General features: G+C 48.0%; 2 pseudogenes; one reads left to right on the forward strand and one right to left on the reverse strand.

Annotated features, from left to right (window-relative positions):
* Nucleotides 1-19903, forward strand: part of LOC141219306 (pentatricopeptide repeat-containing protein 1, mitochondrial-like) — a 26425-nt pseudogene extending 6522 nt beyond the window's left edge.
* The window catches only part of LOC141219308 (pentatricopeptide repeat-containing protein 1, mitochondrial-like), a 704077-nt pseudogene that overhangs the window by 72451 nt on the left and 611041 nt on the right, over nucleotides 1-20585 (reverse strand).

Below are 20585 nucleotides of genomic sequence, written 5' to 3' on the forward strand. Positions count from 1 at the left end.
TGCAGTAAGGCGACATTACTGACCACGGAGCAGCCGTGCTCTTTAGAGCTGATGTATTTTTATTTTTGTGAATTGTTTCAGCTGCCTGAAGACCATTGCTCGCCATCTACCATGGGCATGCTGCAGATCCTCGCTAAGTTGCCATCTTACTCCCTGGCATCAGGATGGTTAATAACAGTACAACCCATGTGCAGACAGATTTGTCTGACTCCTTACCGGACTCCAGCAACGCATCGGCTGTGATCCCAGCAGAGAGTACTGCGATTCAGGATTATCTCCCACCATGCCGGTGCTGGTCATAATTCACCGGTACCAGAGGAGGACAACTTTGGGACATTGTCCAAGACACACTCCTCAAGAACTGTGTTTAAGAAATCGTCTCCAGAGGTCCAGGACTTGAGATATGAAGAGGGTGAGGACATTACTGGGGCACACAACCCGCTCATAATAGGTACAGGGGAAGAAGAAACACTCCGTACTGGTACTTCCTCCAGTGTAAGGCTAAAATAAAGGAGGGCAAGGTAAGAATGTCTATATTGTTATTCTACTGGGGATCCGCAGGGGAGGGATCGCACATCACAATGCTAGTTTACAATGAAGCATACCAGATAATATATGTCCTTCTATAATATATCCTCATATAATTTCCTATTGTGGCAAATATTATGCAATTACATTGTCCTAAATGATTGTATTTGCTGATCGTAACCTTAACGGTATGATGGTAGCGTCACTGACGCGCCCCCTGGGCCTGTGTTGTGTAGGGGAACCCGGAACCGGGCCTATTGTAGAATACTGGGGGTTGTAGTCTCCGTGTGGCGGTGACCCGGTCCGTGCCCAGGGTGGTCAAACCAGTGGCAGTCTTAATGTATACAAATGTCCGACTACGCCACCCGTGGATTGCGGTCAGTGGGGACCGCCGCTGCGCTGCCGACCGCTGAGGCTGATGTTGTTTGCGCAGCCGAGTATGGGATAACTCCCCACAGGAGAAGTATTGCCTCAGGGCAGCTAATGTGAGAGATGATGGGAGTGATGATGTGAGGGTCCCAGTGCTAATGGTGCTGGTGCGGCAAGGAATCACAGAGACGTGAGGTGCAGTTCAGGGTCTTTACTGATGGTACAAGGCAGACCCTCCTGGGAGTACTGGCTAGTATAAGGGGCCTGGTCAGTCTGCGAGCAAGCAGGAGTTCCCCTGGCCAGGTGGAGTTGTAGGCCTCCCCGTTTATCTGCACTCTTCCTGGCTACCTTGATGTCAGCGGTTACAAGTAGCCCACGTCCCTGAGTATACCGTGTGGTGCTCACCCGTATGGCTGGTGACTTGGGGCCTTCTGTTAGCCTCCGCTCCTGGATGGCGGCGCTGGTCCCTTCTTTGTGACTGAGCCTCCGGGCTTCTATGGCCAGAGGACCTGGAATCCCCTGCCGGTTGGTTTCTGCTGCTGGGTATATATCAGTCCCCACAGCCTCGGACTCCTGTGTCCGGTTTTAGTAACTTCAGCCAGGGCGAGCTATATCTGCTCACAGCCCCTGGCCTTCAGCTGCTGCTCCTACAGAGCTCCTGTTCTCACTTTCCCTCTCCAGGCTCTGACTGCTCTGCTTGTTCTGCAGGCTCTGTCTCTAGCTTCACTCACTAATCCCGCCCCAGACCCAGTTTATAAGGGCAGATTCCTCCCCTCCCAGGTCTGGGCGGACCGTGTTGCATGCTTAGGGCTCCTGGCCAGAGAAACCTCCCACTTGCTCTCAGACATAATATCTCTATTACTGTGGTAACCAGACCCCTGGGGTGCCACATCACCACTAGCACCTAAGAAACACAGTGAAGCCTGGTAAGTGTCCGGACGGAGGAGATAGCCATTGATGAGAAGCATTATTTTTTAGGATCATAGCCATGACTGTTATAGCATTTGCATAAGTCGCCCTTGTGCCGTGTTGTTCTCCTTTTTTCAAGCAATGTCTGTAATCACAGCAAAACTATTGCAGTCTTCACAACACAGCCCGGCTCTGCTACGATTATGGAAATCATGTCCAAGAGCAATAAAGAAAAATATTCACAAGTGTTTTTAAGAAATTGCGACTGGTTTTTTTTTGCTTGGATTATTTATTTATTTTTTTATGTTTGCATTATTTTGCATTATTTTGTCTTTTTGCTTCTTTTGTTGCATCTGTGCATTTTTACGTTTTTTCTTTTGTTGCTAATCACAGCATGTTCTAAGTTTCGTGATTTACTTATTTTTTTTTCTTTCTTTACTTTTTCTATAAATTTTAACATTAGAAAATGCACCTAAAAAATCATACACCTGTCTGTATGTGTCAGAGTTGTCTTGGGGTCTCATCTGTTTATTTAGTAGGGTAAAGAGGGAGGAGGTGAGTAAGGACATAAGTGTGAAGTGCTGGGTCCTGGTTGCTTGTATATCCTGCTCTGCTTCTAGCACTTCTATTGCTCTCCTCTGAAGACATGTCCCTCTTGTGTGCAGCTGGACGAAGCCCTGGACCTCTTCCAGGAACAGATGCTGAAAGAGGAGCGGCTGCAGCCGGAGGAAAGTAACTACACTGTTCTCATCAGAGGCTGCGGAAGAGTTGGATATATCGTGTATATATAACGTATTGACGGCTCTGTCTGACAGTCTAATATGTATGGGGTCCCGGACAATTTTTTGGGGGAGTTAATGATCCAGCATAACTGATCATTTAATTTGGCTGATCATTATGTTCTGGAGATAAGGTGCCAGTAGACATGTCTGGTGGTGACTCTCATAGAGAACACAGGAGTGTATGGGAGAGATGGCTGCCAGACAACTGTTAAGCGCGGGCCGTCTTTCATCCAAGAGCCATCTAATGTGTGTGGCGGGCTTTATAAGGTTGATCTGTGACCCCTTGATTATGAGCCATGATAAAGCAGCATTGGGTAAGCTCCAAGGAGTGGCCAGTAAAGTCCTTCTGCCTGTGTTCACATGGATGGGATTAGCCGGGGTCCATGCCGTGGTGGCTGTGCTCATCAGGCCCTGGACACATTAGTCAGATCTGTACAGCATGCTGCAGCTTATTCTGAAATATTTATAACAAAGCCCAGATAATGGTCACATTAACTGTGGCATGTTTGTAGCTTTTTAATGATTTAATACTAAAATGATCTTATTTACTCTGTGAAACAACCTTTAAAGGGACTTTCTTGTTTCACAAAACCGCTGTTCCTGGCTGCAGTTTGTTTAAAGAAATTACAAAAACCGTCTGTTCTCTATTCATCCTCCCCAGGTCCAGCGCAAAGTTTCTCCTGCTGCTCCCGCTGTCTGTTATTGTCTGCAGCGCTGACAACACATCTACAGCTCTGCAGCCTGTAGCTACGCTCAGCGGCTCGTGCCGTTAACTAGGGCAGACCTTCAGAGCTTACTGACTGACTGCAGTGCTTTCACCGTCACGTCAGCGCTGCAGACAATGACTGACACCAAAGCATTATTATTATTACTATTTATTATTATAGCGCCATTTATTCCATGGAGCTTAACATGTGAAAAAGGGGATATACATAACAGACAACAAGTACAATAATCTTGAACAAAAACGCAACGGCAAACTGGTACAGAGGGAGAGAGGGCCTCCCCGCGAGGGCTCACATTCTACCAGGGATAGGTGAGGGTACAGCAGGTGAGGGTAGAGCTAGTCATGCAGCGGTGTGGTGGAGCGGTGGTTACTGCAGGTTGTAGGCTTGTCGGAAGATGTGGGTCTTCAGGTTCCTTTTGATGGTTTCCACGGTAGGCGAGAGTCTGACATGTTGGGGTAGAGAGTTCCAGAGTAGGGGGGAAGCACAGGAGAAATCTTGTATGCAATTGTGGGCAGAGGAAATAAGAGGGGGGAGTAGAGAAGGAGATCTTGTGAGGATCGGAGGCTGTGTGCAGGTAAGTACTGGGAGACTAGGTCAGAGATGTATGAAGGTTTATAAAAAAAAATTTCAATAAAAAACATTGAAACACAGATATATGGGGGAGACAGGTTGTGAATGGCTTTGTATGCCATGGTTAGGGTTTTGAACTGGAGTCTCTGGGTACATGGGAGCCAGTGCAGGGATTGACAGAGAGGAGAGGCCGGGGAACAGCGGGGGGGCAGGTGGATTAGTGAGGTAGCCGAGTTTAGGATAGATTGGAGGGGTGCAAGAGTGTTGGAAGGGAGGCCACAGAGCAGGAGGTTGCAGTAGTCGAGGCGGGAGATGATGAGGGCGTGCACTAGTGTTTTTGCAGATTCGTGGTTGAGGAATGTGCGGATCGGGAGATGTTTTTGAGTTTTCGTTGGCAGAAAGTGGAAAGGGCTTGGATATGTGGCTTGAAGCACGGTTTGTTTCTTTAAAAAAAAAATGCTGTGTTGGAATAGGGGTTGTCTGAAATAGGATAATCCCCTTAAAGTGAATCTGTCACGAGGTTTTTGTTATCTAATCTGACAGCAACATAATGTATGGGCAGAGACCCTGATTCCAGCGATGTGTCATTTACTGGGCTGCTTGCTGTAGTTTTTATAAAATCACAGTTTTATCAGCAGGAGATTATCACTAGAGGACTAGTAAGCCTGCTGCTAGGTAGTCCTCGGTATTTATGTGCTCTGTATAACCCCATCCCCACCACTGACTGGAGGAAAGCTGCCAATCAGTGGTGTGGGTGGGGGTTATAGAAAGCTCAGCATTCAGAGAACTACTAGAGCTGCAGCAGATAAAACACTGATTTTATCAAAATAGCAGTAAGCAGCAAAAAGCGTGAGATATCACTGTAATCAGGGTCTCACCCCTTATATCATGCTGCTCTCAGATGGGGCATCTAAAACCGGGTGGCAGATTCCCTTACGATTTAACAGCATTTTCAGATGACTTTTTAGAATAAGGAGTACTATCTACTATATAATTGTCTTATCCCGTCTGTCTGTCTGTCCAGGAAATCCCGCGTCGCTCATTGGTCCGGCAGCGGCCTATCAGCGCCGCGGGATTTCAGAAAAAAGATGGCGGCCGTTAGCGGCTCATCTGCGGGACGGAGCTGAGCGGCGATGCAGCCGGGAGGTGAGCGCCGCGAGGCGCTCATCTCCCGGCCGGTACCAGCAGAAGGACCCCGACCGCTGGACCCATCTGCGGGACGGAGATGCAGCCGGGAGATGAGCGGCGCGAGGCGCTCATCTCCCGGCCGGTAGCAGCGGAAGGACCGCCGGCGCCGCTGACCTCCATGTGGAAGGGAGGACCGGGGAGCGGTGCTGCGGTTCGGGATACTTCTGCTGTGAGCGCCCGCTATGTCCCGGGTTCTCGCAGCGGAAGTAGCCGCACAGGCAGCGCCGCTCCCCGGTCCTCACCAAGACGATTCGATGATTGTTCGCGGTCTTCGGACCCGACCAATCACTGATCTTAGCGCAAAAGTTAAATACCGCTGTGCTGATTGGTCGCGGACGCTGCCCGCGACCAATCACCGATTTGGGCGCCAAATTTAAATATCGGCCGCGACCAATCAGCACAGCGGTGTTTAAATCTAGAGCCAAGATCGGTGATTGGTCGCGGCCGATATTTCAATTTGGCGCCCAAATTGGTGATTGGTTGCGGGCAGCGCCAGCGACCAATCAGCGATTTTTAACACAAATGTCCAGACCTTTGTAACACCATGCGGATACTGTGTGGACATCAGCGGCTAGGGTGTGAAGGGAGGACCGGGGAGCGGCGCTGCCTGTGCGGGTACTTCCGCTGCGAGAACCCGGGACATGAGCCGGCGCTCGGAGCAGAAGTATCCCGACCCGCAGCGCCGCTCCCCGGTTCGCCCGCGACCAATCAGCGATTTTGGCACCAAATTTAAACACAGCTCTGCTGATTGGTCGCGGCCGCCATGCGCGACCAATCAGCGAGATTGGCGCAAAATTAAAACAACGCTCTGCTGATTGGTCGAGGCCGGCGACCGCGACCAATCAGCAGAGCGATGCAGAGCGGGGTTTAAATTTGGCCCCAAAGTCGCTGATTAGTCGAGGCTGACGGCCGCGACCAATCAGCAGAGCGTTGTTTAAATTTTGCACCAAAATCGCTGATTGGTCGCGGCCGGCGGCCTCGACCAATCAGCAGTATTGGCGCCAAATTTAAACACCACTCTGCTGATTGGTCGTGACTAATCAGGGATTTTGGTGCCAAATTTAAACACGCTCTCCAGTCCTCACTAACACGGTAAGCTGATTGGTCGCGGGCGGCGGCCGCTACCAATCAACAATATTGCCGCCAAATTGAAACACTTCTTTGCTTATTGGTCGCGGTTGCCGAACGCAACCAATCAGCGATTTATTCTAGAATACCCGATGCATTAGAATCGGGCCACCATCTAGTATAAGGAATAATTGCCACTCATTATACACTCCTGAGTGTACATGAATGTATGGAGAGTGTACATTATATGATGGGTCTCCTGCATTTTTTTCTCTACATTATAAGCCTCAGCATTTACCTTTTCTGTGCTCTGCTTTTTCTCCCTCCATCTCCCCCTTCCATAGGTTTATAGGGGCATCGCAGACATTTTTGTTGAAATGAACCTGTTGCGTTCCTCCCGGTAGCGGTCCACTTCCAGACACCGGGGCGGCACTGCTCTGTGTATAGAAAGTGGCGCCTGTAACTGCGACCCCTGTAGTGACTGACGGCAGCTCAGCATTAGGGCCGGCTGTCAATCAGGGCTGGGGGCACGGTTACAGCCGTCACTCTCTATACACAGAGCGGTGACTGAACCAGTGCCGCCCCCATGACTGATACCCAAACGCTACCAGGTACAATAAAGTTAATTTCCTCCTGGCAGAGGGAGTCTAAATTCCGGCACCGGGCAGGTTCAGAATGCTATTAACCTGCAGAGTAACCCCATATCTACAGGTTGATAGCTTTTTTTCACGTGACCGGTTCCCTTCCCTTCTCCCACAGATTTAGCAGATATTGAGAGTGAATGATTAGTGCAGGAGACCAAAAAATGTCTTTTAAGTGACAAAAGAAGAAGGTTTATCTGATAATGTATATTACAAAGTGTCTTATCTTTACTTGCACTATTGATTAATGAAATCAGGTTAGGCTGGAGCAGGAGCACAGTGATAGGACAATCAGAGGGAGACACGGGCAGATCGTGCTGCAGCTTATTCTAGTAAGGAGTTTATCTCACTTCAGTGCTGAGCACTTCTACACAACCATATCACTGCCACTGCTTCTGAACATATGCTGAATGGAAAGCGGGAATCCCTCCCGCCTGTGTGCGATGTGTACGTGAGCAGTCAGTGCAGCATTCTCTACCCACTAGCTGAGAGATAACTGAAGCTTAGCGCTAGAGCCTGCAGAGGGGAGAACTGGTGACAATTGCAGGACACACAGGGGCCAGAATAGAATATACACATAGCAGTAGCCATCTGACATGACTGTTATGCCCTCAATATAACATTCATTGTGTACGCTGTCCATCAGTGTACAAGCTGTGGGGATCTGACCGAGGCCGGCAGTACCAGGCGCACACACTTATATGGATCTTGCTGTGAAGGGGCATCAGCGCCCCAGTGAGCACCATGGACCATTTGTTCTGTTAATTGGGAGGACTAATAACGTAATACAGTAAATTACCTGTACATTATCTGATAATGCCCTGTATATTATGTACTTACATTATTATTGCTATTATTACATACAGTTTTTACAGTACAGACTCATTTCTTGTTACATCATTTAGATGAAAAAGCGAGGTCTGGTTCCCACAGATGCCACATATACTGCCCTGTTCAACGCCTGCGCGGAGTCACCATGGAAAGACTCGGGTCTGCAGCACGCACTGAAGCTGCGGAAAGAATTGATGGACAAGAACATTGCGCTTAATCCCATCACTTACCGGAGCTCGCTGAAGGTCTGCACGCTGAGCTCAGGACTGCAGGGGAGCTGTGAGCTATTTAAGGTAAGTCAAGGTCACAGTCCTGGTCACCCACAATGGAGTCCTTATAAGATGCTCCTATCGTAGATTAACCGGGAGGGAACAGCATCATTGTAATCATTCCACGGGGAATCACCAGTGCACCATGTCTGGCCGGGGACTTAGCAGCCATCAGAAGGCACCACCAGAGTTCAGTTCTTCTGTGGGGACCAGGGGGTCACTTACTAAATTCGAGAAAGGTGGACAGCTTTGACTGCGACGCCCTCCCTGAGCGGTGGGGTTACTCGGTGCCGAACAATATATGGTGGGGGTATGGGAGTGTCGTCGTGGCCGCGACTCGGTCCGTGCCCAGGGCTGTCACATAAAAAGAATGGGCTATTGGATGAGTGGATGTTCGACTACGCCACCTGTGGTTTCTGGTGATGGCCACCAGCGCTGCAATAGTCCTCTGAGGCTGATGTTCTGACAGCTAAGTTGGTACTACTCCCCACAGGTGGAGTAGGCCTCAGGGCAGTTTGGGGGATCTGGGGAGTTGTGGTGGGTGCAGTGCCGCGCAGGAATGAGCAAACGGAGGCAGTATGTGAAGTCATCCAAGATTTACTCACTTTGATGAAGTAGCAGCTGCAAAGCTTCTCTCTGCTTCTCGCGGCGCGCTGCGGCCACCAGGAAGGGGTTCAGCACTTCCCAGGTAGATCAGGAGCACCTGTCAAGACCCCGCTGGGGTGTTCCTCCCTTTCCTAGATTCTCCCACTCAGTCCTCTCCTGACGGTATGTGATGTGAACGTGGAGTAAGGCCGGGTCCCACTAGATATACACAGGTTGAGAGATACAGGTGGCGACTCCGCTCCGTCCGTATCCCCCTGGGATCCACTAAGCCTCCAGGCTTTTCTAACGATGACGTGAAGTACACTGTCAGATATCGGGGGCCGGTCCCCTCTTGCGGCAGGAGTCCCTCTTGCTAGGCCAGAGTGAAAAATACAGGTGGCGACTCTGCTCCGTCCGTACCCTCCTAGGATCCTTTCGCCTGTGGAGCCTATCTCCTCTGCTCCCCTCCTGGGCCTTCTTGATTGGACTCTGACCGGGGACAGAGCTAGCTATAACTCAACTTTGCCCCAACCCCCCGTCTCGAGGCCTGAGACCGGGAACCGTGACCCCTGAGCCGGCCGCAGCTTTGTGCTGACTGACCTTCCCAAGGAACCACGACCAAAGACCAGGTTATAAAGATGGCCACTGTATATATATGACGCTTAAGGTGCTAAAGTAAAGTGCTTCCTCCACCCTCACCCACTACATGGTTCCCCCTATCTTTGGTTCCCCCCATCTCCTCTACCCCGGGCCGGGGAAGCACCCTGGTGCATTTAGGCCCACTACAGGACAGAAGTGGTGTAGTGTTGAGTGTGAAGTAGGGTCTTGTGTGATGCTCCATCCTTACCTGAGAGAGGAGATACCACACCTCTTTCTGAGGTGCAGTACCCCTGTGGCGACTGAACCCTCAGGGGCGCCACACTACCAACAAATCCACTGTCAGCTTAAGAGATAGAAAGATTTTGCTGGGGTGTAAATTTTCTGCTAGTTAGTATGTCACCTGTTAGGTGGGCACAGGGATCCCACCAGGGCCGTTCTGGCCCACCGGAGGATCAGGAAATCCCCCGGTGGGCCCTGGGTCCCATTGGCCCCGCCCCCTACCTCTCCTGGGCCCTGTACAGAGAACAGAGGGCCCCCCTGGTTCGCTAATCATATTGGCAGCACTGTATGGGCCCTTTCAGGTATATATTATTGGAGGCAGCAGAATGTATGGGCTCCTGTCAGGTATATATTATTGGAGGCAGCAGAATGTATGGGCTCCTGTCAGGTATATATTATTGGAGGCAGGAGAATGTATGGGCTCCTGTCAGGTATATATTATTGGGGGCAGCAGAATCTATGGGCTCCTGTCAGGTATATATTATTGGAGGCAGCAGAATCTATGGTCTCCTGTCAGGTATATATTATTGGAGGCAGCAGAATCTATGGGCTCCTGTCACGTATATATTATTGGAGGCAGGAGAATGTATGGGCCCTTTCAGGTATATATTATTGGGGGCAGCAGAATCTATGGGCTCCTGTCAGGTATATATTATTGGAGGCAGCAGAATCTATGGTCTCCTGTCAGGTATATATTATTGGAGCCAGCAGAATGTATGGGCTCCTGTCAGGTATATATTATTGGAAGCAGCAGAATCTATGGGCTCCTGTCAGGTATATAGTATTGGGGGCAGCAGAATCTATGGGCTCCTGTCAGGTATATATTATTGGAGGCAGCAGAATCTATGGGCTCCTGTCACGTATATATTATTGGAGGCAGGAGAATGTATGGGCTCCTGTCAGGTATATATTATTGGAAGCAGCAGAATCTATGGGCTCCTGTCAGGTATATATTATTGGAAGCAGCAGAATCTATGGGCTCCTGTCAGGTATATATTATTGGAGGCAGCAGAATCTATGGGCTCCTGTCAGGTATATATTATTGGAGGCAGGAGAATGTATGGGCTCCTGTCAGGTATATATTATTGGAGGCATGAGAATGTATGGGCTCCTGTCAGGTATATATTATTGGAGGCAGCAGAATGTATGGGCTCCTGTCAGGTATATATTATTGGAGGCAGCAGAATCTATGGGCTCCTGTCAGGTATATATTATTGGAGGCAGGAGAATGTATGGGCTCCTGTCAGGTATATATTATTGGAGGCAGGAGAATGTATGGGCTCCTGTCAGGTATATATTATTGGAGGCAGCAGAATGTATGGGCTCCTGTCAGGTATATATTATTGGAGGCAGCAGAATCTATGGGCCCCTGTCAGGTATATTTTATTTGATAATCATGCCCATTGCCCAGCTCCCGCCATATGTTGATCGCCAGCCAGATAAAACAAGGCAGCTGGGGGCTGGGATTCGCAGCATGGTAAGGCCCAAGCATTCTTGGCCCCCCACGCTGAAAATCTTAGCCCGCAGCCACTTCTGAAAATGGCGCATTCATCATAGCACCATTTCCAGGTGCTTTACCCGGCTCTTCCAGCGGCCCTGGTGGTGAGTGGCACCCTGGGTAATAATCGGGTTAGTACCAGGCCAGCTTTGTATTATCAGCTGGTACTAAGCCCGAAATTCATGGTGTCACGCCAAATTAGACATAGCCACCATGAATTTCTAGTAAACCGAAAAAAAAGACAGAAATTTTTTTTTTTATTAAAAATAAAACACATTTAGGGACTCCATCTTTAATAAAGAAAAATCCTCACTCCAATGTAATCCATAGGTCTTCTGTCTTCAGCTCTGCTACATCTTTGTCATCAGACAATATGTCTGCTGACAGAGATGAGCCGGCACAGAATGACACTGGAGCAATGTTACTGTGTAGTGCGGCACTAGATTTATTTTTTTGTCATTTCATGTAGTGTAGAAATCTTGAGAAAAGTGTAGATTGTGCTCTGGAAGTGATCAGTTATAGCGAACTATGTTATTTTCTGCAGAGATAAGTCCTGCATAGAAGATGAGATATATCGGTCTGCGGCAGATAAAGAACTTCACCTAGTATGTTACCTATACACACACACTGACACTGTATGCAGAGCTCCTGTGTGTAATGTCACTGGTGATCACTGTATTACCTATACACACACACTGACATTATATACAGAGCTCCTGTGTGTAATGTCACTGGTGATCACTGTATTACCTATACACACACACTGACACTATATACAGAGCTCCTGTGTGTAATGTCACTGGTGATCTCTGTATTACCTATACACACACACTGACACTATATACAGAGCTCCTGTGTGTAATTTCACTGGTGATCACTGTATTACCTATACACACACACTGACATTATATACAGAGCTCCTGTGTGTAATGTCACTGGTGATCACTGTATTACCTATACACACACACTGACACTATATACAGAGCTCCTGTGTGTAATGTCACTGGTGATCTCTGTATTACCTATACACACACACTGACACTATATACAGAGCTCCTGTGTGTAATGTCACTGGTGATCACTGTATTACCTATACACACACACTGACACTGTATGCAGAGCTCCTGTGTGTAATGTCACTGGTGATCACTGTATTACCTATACACACACACTGACATTATATACAGAGCTCCTGTGTGTAATGTCACTGGTGATCACTGTATTACCTATACACACACACTGACACTATATACAGAGCTCCTGTGTGTAATGTCACTGGTGATCTCTGTATTACCTATACACACACACTGACACTATATACAGAGCTCCTGTGTGTAATTTCACTGGTGATCACTGTATTACCTATACACACACACTGACATTATATACAGAGCTCCTGTGTGTAATGTCACTGGTGATCACTGTATTACCTATACACACACACTGACACTATATACAGAGCTCCTGTGTGTAATGTCACTGGTGATCTCTGTATTACCTATACACACACACTGACACTATATACAGAGCTCCTGTGTGTAATTTCACTGGTGATCACTGTATTACCTATACACACACACTGACACTATATACAGAGCTCCTGTGTGTAATGTCACTGGTGATCACTGTATTACCTATACACACACACTGACACTGTATACAGAGCTCCTGTGTGTAATGTCACTGGTGATCACTGTATTACCTATACACACACACTGACACTATATACAGAGCTCCTGTGTGTAATGTCACTGGTGATCACTGTATTACCTATACACACACACTGACACTATATACAGAGCTCCTGTTTGTAATGTCACTGGTGATCACTGTATTACCTCTACACTGACCCTATACACAGGACTCCTGTGCATAATGTCACTAATAATCTCTACATTATCTGTACACTGACTCCATATACAGAGCTTTTTTACATTTTCATTATCAGTCACTATCTGGTGCCATTATGTGCCATGGTCATGGCGTGGCGGAATTTGTCCCTTGTATGTGGTATTATTCGGACAGTCACTATGTGGTGGTAATATGTGGTCTTCTCATGGTGTGGCAGTATATATACCTTGTACTTGGTAGTATTTGATCACTATGTGGTGGTATGTGTTCTGGTCATGGTGTGGCGGTATTTCTCTCTTCTATATGGTATTATTAGTCTAGGGATAGTTGTCAGTCATTTCTTTTTTCGGATATTAAGAATGGGAACATTCTTTATTTGCAATACATATTAAATACTTGGATGGTTAACCTCTCCCTGTGTTGTGACTACTACAGAGCAGCAGAGATGCACGTCAGCTCAAGACGCAAAAAATAAGCCTTCACAAAGCCCCAGATCCAAAAAAATGAGAACACTACGGTGCGCAGAACATGGCGTGAAAAGTGTGATTTTTCAAACTTCTGAATTTGTTTTCACCACTTAGATACCAGTAAAGGTATACATGTTTGGTATCTACAAACTCGTACTGACCCGAGGCATCACCCTGTCACGTCGGTTTTTCCATATAGTGAACATGGTGACTAAAAAACCCAATAAACAAACGTGCAATTGCACTATTTTTGCAATTTTACTGCACTTGGAATTTTTGTTGCCATTTCCCTGTACACTATATGGTAAAATAAATGATTGCATCTGAAAGTACAACTCGTCCCGCAAAAAAACTGTCTTTCCTGCTGCTACAGACTTTTATATGACTACAATTTACATTCTGCTGCTTATGGAAACATTTTTGCAGTTTACAAGACCCTTCTTACACTTGCTTGCACCCAGGTTTCATGTGAAAGAGTGTTCTCAAAGCTGAAAATTGTAAAAAATCGTCTGAGGGCTTCGATTGGACAGGAGCTTTTAGAGTCCCTCCTTCTGTTGAACATTGAGTGTGACATTTCAAGGAACTTAGACTATGATGACATTATTAATACGTATGCAATGTCATCTTCTGTTCTGAAAAAAAACGTTTGTAATTTTGCTGCTGATTGACTGTTAGTGTGAGTTTATTTGTTGTTTTGGGCCTTTCACTAACAATTGAATGGTATTGTATTATAGAGGAGAGGAAATCGTGCAATACAAACTTCCAAAATGCTTACAGAATTCTTTTACTTTTCCCAGCGGCCAAGTTTGCTGCTGCTACAATGATGCCAGCTGCTGGGATGCCAGATGGATGCAGGTTCAATTTGTGGCACTTATACTTTAAGAGAATGTACCTTGAAAGTATTTCTTGTTATTGTTCTGTTATGGCACTTTATCACACACTGGTGTGAATAAGATAACAGTGTTCCTCTTTCGCCAGGAGTGTTTCTTTAGTTTGTTATTTATTCGTTATATTGGTTATTTATTGGTTAATAAAGTTGATTCATTTTGAATGAGTTTGTGGACTTATGTTATTCCTATATACGGTAACTGCATGGTGCTGGTGGGCCCCAAGATTGATTGTTTCCTGGTGGGCCCCAGGTACTCCAGTCCGGCGCTGGACCCCACTGATCCTGGGCACTGGTGCAGCACTGCGCCCCCTTCACTGTTTTTTTCACTGGCCACCCGGCTGTTCTGGGAACGGCAAAGTGACGCTTTCCCTGAGATTTTGATTTTGGTTAGATTTCTCTTGCAATACTCAAGCAGTGATGTCGCGAGCTGGATAATAACAAGCTAATATGGTCTTCTTGGGTTTATAGGAAATTGCACAAAAATTCCGTGTCGTTGGCCCTGAAACATTCACCGTCCTGTTTATGGGATGCATAAAGGATGAAGAGCTGGGCTTCCTACAAGCTCTGCAGGTATGGCTTGCTGCACACATCCTACATCCTATATCCGTACAGTGCACACTTACCTGGGAATTATGTCTCACACTTCCGACATGATGAGAGACGCAAAAACATTGAGGAATCATGGAGCAACTGTTCATTTTACTAATACAGATATTTCTTGCTGCAGTATTTCTGCTGAAGTGACGATGGGGCATGCCGGCTGAGGGTGGGACTCTTGGATTCTCTGATGACTCTGTTGGGCTCGGTGCACATTACGTTTGTGGCCATTGTTGGGCGCATACACATAGAAGGTGTGTGCCCCCTAGTGGCCACTGTCAGGATGGATGATGAGGCATCCGTCCACTATTGGGACCCATTGTAAAGAAATGTATACCGCATTGCAGAGGTCGCTCTACATTTTTTACAGAAGAGTAAAAATCCTCCTCATAGTATTTTTCAGGAGTATTTTTAGCCAGTCTTTGAATATTAGAGAAGAGGCTGCAACCTGTGCTTTGCTCTACCGCTTCACCATCTTTGACGTATATTTACGTCAAAGGTCGTGTCCCTGCCTTTGATGTGATCTCGCACACCGAGCCCACATATTTCTCTGCACATGATGACTGATTTAATCAACCATCATCTGCCTTTAATAGCTGCTGATGTACTGTTGCTCCGCCTGCTGCTATTAACCCGTTAAATCCAGCTGTCAATCACTGACAGCGGGATATAACGCACGTCGGCTGGAAGCGCGTCATACATCCTGCCACGTGATTGTGGGGCGCCGATGGGTTGTCATGACAGCTGGGGGTCTGCTGATGACCTCCCATACATGTCATTATGACCCTCCTATGGGCCGGCGTTCATAGAAGATGGTGATTTCTGCTATAGATAGCAGTGTATGTACAGCACAAGCGATCAGACGATCGCCGCTTCAAGTCTCCTAATTAATCTGATCAGTAAACATTGTAATGGGGAAAAAATCAAAATGCCAGAATGACGTTTTTTTGGCTGCCACAGCATTGCAGTAAAGTGCAACATCAAAGTGGTTGCAGGGAGTATATAAGGATATGTAGCTCACAAACTCCTAAATATATGATGTTTTCATTTACAATGTATCTAATTTATACATGTATATAGAGAGTACTGAGCATGGATTTGTAAGGTTTCATAACTTCCATGCTAGACAAAATTCTATAAAATAAATAATTTGACAATTCTTTCATGGCCGGAGGTGATAATAAACTGATATAACAGTGTACACTAGTAATTAGAATTCCCTGGGCTCGGGTGTAAGAGGCAATATTCCTGATGATCAGGGTCCCGTGTAGGGACGGTCACTGCTGTATACCATCTAGTACAGAGGTACAGAAGCTGGCGGCGCTCCCATAACCTCCGGGCTGCTGGATTCTATCAAACATCTCCATGTTATTCTGTATACAGTTATATTCTTCTTTCCATCACAATGCGGTGGGATATCACTACAATATGCCAACATGGTGTGATTAGTGGAGGGCGGCTGTCAGTACCCCCCGACTTTAGAATTTGATTGAATAATCCTTCAAAGGGGGTGTACAAAGTTTAAAAGATATCTCCTTCAATGGACATCTTCAAACAGAGGCTGGACAGACATCTGTGTGAGATGATTTAGTGAATCCTGCTTTGAGCAGGGGGTTGGACCAGATGACCCAGGAGGTCCCTTCCAACTCTACCATTCTATGATTCTATGATTCCTATCCATAGGATCACTTCCCGATGGATGGGGTCTGACTGCTGGGAGCCTCACCAATCCTGAAAACTGGGGATTTGAAGAGTCCTTTGTGACTGATGTGATGGTCGATCATTGCTGCACCATACATTCTCTATGGGACGACTGAAGCTCTGTGCTCGGCTGGTCTTCAGCACTCCCATTAAGAATGAACGGAGCAGTGCGTATACTCAACCACCACTCCATTTGCGGCACCCTGCTACAACAGGTACCACAGGACCCAGGGTGCATGGATGGACTTCTCCACAAGAGGCCCTCACTACATACAAACACCTCCACCCTTCCACCTCATACCACCAGAGGGAGCCCGTTAGGGATATATATATATATGGAGGGTGGAGCCAGGCAGTTCAGTCAGAGTTAGTAGTCAGACAGAGAGAGTCTGAGAGCGTGCTGACGCTGAGAGCAGCGAAGACGCAGCGCGTCTGCTGCTGGGTTCTGAGGGCCACGAGTGTGGCCGACGGTAAGGAGGAGAGATGAGAGGAGTTGAGGGGGCAGAGGAGCATCACAAGGCTCACACCGAAGATACAAACCGGACACCGGGTCCGCGCCTACAGGTTCCTTTCTACCCAGTAGGGACAACCGGCATTCCAGGAGGACTACAAGTCCCTGGCAGACCTGAAGCTAGACCCATTACAGGACCAGGAACCACGATGGCCCCGACTACCAGGGATAGTGGTTGCCAGCAGAAGGTCCTACTACCGAGCGACAGGTGAAGGAACAGCACGACACATAAGCTAGGCCCAGTTGCAGGCTGGCCAGGAGCATACAGAGAGGCAGACACGGACCAGGAGGCCTTATACCCGCTCACTGGGGAGAAGTCCTGAAGTGCACCCATCCTACTGAGTACCCTGGAGCGTACCTGACATCCGCACCAGTAAAGATATTGAAGCGAATCCCCTGTCTCTGTCAGTTACTCCTGCTGCACCATCCCGCCTGCACTACAAGTCCCAGCATCACCTCCCACCAAATTCCACACTGCCCCGGGGGCCCGCTCCACCTGTGGGGAGCAGAAACACCTCAGCTGTCATCCCATCACCCCCCCGGAGGTCTGAAGCAGCGCTGGTAATCATTACCAAGTACCACAGGTGGCGTCACAAACTGTTTATTTATTTTATCCAAGTTCCAATCCCCTTTTTCAAGAGTGACCCCAGGGTACGGGCCCAGGAGCCGACCACCGCGACATCCCCAAAACCAGGCAAAGGCCCGGGTACCGAGTCGTCCCCATCCCCTGGCCGCGTCGTACTCATCGTCTGTGGGACTGCCAGAACTAGTGGAGCGCTGCTCTTGGCTATTTTGGGCAGTCCTATAGACAGTGAATGGAGGGGAGGCTGAGCATGCTGCCTGTTCTTGGCTTTGCTAGGGGTTCCAGCAGTCAGACCCTCAGTGATCAGTAAGTTATCCCCTAACCTTTGGATAAGAGATGATTTTCTATTTTGGCAATAACCCTTTAATTGCATCCATGTGGTTATTTTCCCCCTATCCTGTCCACCTTTATTATGTCCGTTATTCCCTCTGGTGGTTAGTGCGGCCATGTAGTGTATGTCTGTACTACTCAGGCTCTGGGGGCCGGAGCGTGCAGCTACAGAGCAACCTGCTCCACATCACTGCCAGGAGGGGAGATTTATTGCTGTGTAGTTAGTCCAGGTGGTGCCGACAAGTAGAGGGAACAAGTTCTGGCAATCCTGCCAAAGGAACACAGTTATTCCTGCACCGGACCTGCATCTCCGGTGTGCGGCGGCCGGGAAGGTGCCCGCTCTCCTCAGGGAAGATGCTGACGGCCCGCAGGCACATACCCGTCCTTGTGCCAATGCACAGGAGATAAAGCAGGACATTTATCTAAGTAGAGATGTGGCGTCTCCCACCCGCCTGTCATATTTGTAGATGACGCGTGGCGGAGGGCAGAAGCCGGGGCAGGACTCCTGTCCGGCTGCAGAAGTCTCATGTGTAGTGATACTCATGTGACTTTTCTAAAAGCATAAATCGGCCCGCAGAGGTGTCAGCGACGCTGGCTCAGACGTTACTGTGAGCGGAATAACAAGGCTTTGGTAACAGTTTCACCTCTTTATATTGTATTAGCTCCTTTACTTAGTCCTAGTTCAGACTGGTCTAAGAGATCGCCTGCTGATTCCTTTCTTGCGATTCTGATAGGAGATTTCTGTCAGAAGTTTGGCGCAAGGCTAGTGATTAGACTGGCTAGTGATTAGACTGGCTAGTGATTAGACTGGCTAGTGATTAGACTGGCCAGTGATTAGACTGGCCAGTGATTAGACTGGCTAGTGATTAGACTGGCTAGTGATTAGACTGGCTAGTGATTAGACTGGCTAGTGATTAGACTGGCTAGTGATTAGACTGGCTAGTGATTAGACTGGCCAGTAGATAAGGATTTTGTGCCAGATTTTTAGTAACAAAGGGAATACAGCTGTCGGCCACTTTAGGTGGACTGTTACAGTAGGCAGCATGCTGATAAGTTATTTTTTGACGTTTTGCATGATTTTCGCTGTCTTCGGTTGGCATATCCCCCCCCCCCCCAACGACACTTCCATCTGCAACCTGTAATGGCCAGTCGGAATACCCGTGCTGGCATCGAGGTCTTATTGCATGGGTAGGCGCTGTGGCATTGGGGTCTTATTACACGGGTAGGCGCGCTGGCATCTGGGTCTTATTACAGGGGTAGGCGTGCTGGCATCGGGGTCTTATTACATGGGTAGGCGCACTGGCATCGGGGTCTTATTACACGGGTAGGCGCGCTGGCATCGGGGTCTTATTACACGGGTAGGCGCGCTGGCATCGGGTCTTATTACACTGGTAGGCGCTCTGCCATCGAGGCCTTATTACACGGGTAGGCTTGCTGGCATCAGGGTCTTATTACACGGGTAGGCGCGCTGGCATCGGGGTCTTATTACACGGGTAGGCGCGCTGGCATCGGGGTCTTATTACACGGGTAGGCGCGCTGGCATCGGGGTCTTATTACACGGGTAGGCGCGCTGGCATCGGGGTCTTATTACATGGGTAGGCGCGCTGTTCGGAGACCATGGGAAAATCAGTGGGCAAGGCTTCACAGATACAGAAAATAGCACAGAATTTACTAGTAGAAGTTGCCTATTTATTATGTAGACACACGTTTGGAAATGATATAAGTAGATGGCCCAAGCCCTCCACAAAGCTTTTCATCCTGGAGGGCACCGGCTTTACCAATGTGACCCTCTGACATATGGGAGCATCATTATAATAGGGTACTGCCATTACATGCCAGCTAGTCCGTGTCCAGTTACTGCTTTCTCTGTGACGGGGTGTACATATTTGCGTGAATGTAATGTGGATAATGACTGTATACGCCATCTTGTGCTTCAGGTCTGGAGGCAGATGTGGCACATGGGGGTAAAGCCGCATGTAATCACCTATAACCTGCTTCTTGGTGCCCCCTGAGACTGTGGGATTGGAGACTCCGCTGACGCTCTACATTTACTCACGCACTCTAAGGAACTGGCAGCCCTGACTTTAAGTGCAGCAAAGAGAAGCAAGACAGGAAAAGCCAGCAAGTGAAGAAAGGAAAGGATAGTCCTGAAGAGGCGGGCAGCCCATGCTCCTGGGCCATTCCTCAATTCCAAGTGGCAACTATGGCACAGCTGAGGACTTGGCAGGCTCACAGGCACTGGCCGTGGTGAGTACGGCTGACCATTTTCCCAGCGTGCCCTCTTTTGATGCCAGTAATGTGCCAAACCTCCTGGACCTGTCTGTAAATACGGGAAAAATTGTGTCACTTGCGAATGTCAATACCCCATCTGACCGATTGGCAGTGATTGGCGACTTAGGGGGCGTTCTTCAGAAGATGAAAGAAGACAACGTCTGTCCTACAATAAAGACCTTCACCCTCCTAGCGGCAGTCATGAGAGCAGAAGTGGGGTCAGAATTTGCCGTCCGGGCCACTATGGACGCCTACGGAGTACAGCCAGATCTCACCTTTTTTAACACTTTGGTGTTGAAGAGGAGTAAAACTCTGAAGCTGCAGTCGGCTTTGGTAAGGGAATGGTTTTTATTTTATCATTTAAATGTTAAAAAGCCATCATAAAATAATTAACACGGCTTGTGAGAAGATCCACGCTATCTGACAGTAAAGAGGCTGAGGTACAGTAGGTGAATGATGTTACCGCATTGTGGGATTATATTTGCTGCATGAAATCATTTGTAAAGCGTGTGACAGATCTGCCTGACTTTTCATATATAT

This window comes from Phyllobates terribilis, unplaced genomic scaffold (genome assembly GCF_046119375.1).
Source record: "Phyllobates terribilis strain yellow unplaced genomic scaffold, ASM4611937v1 Scaffold_261__1_contigs__length_2674298, whole genome shotgun sequence".
Lineage (NCBI taxonomy): Eukaryota > Metazoa > Chordata > Amphibia > Anura > Dendrobatidae > Phyllobates > Phyllobates terribilis.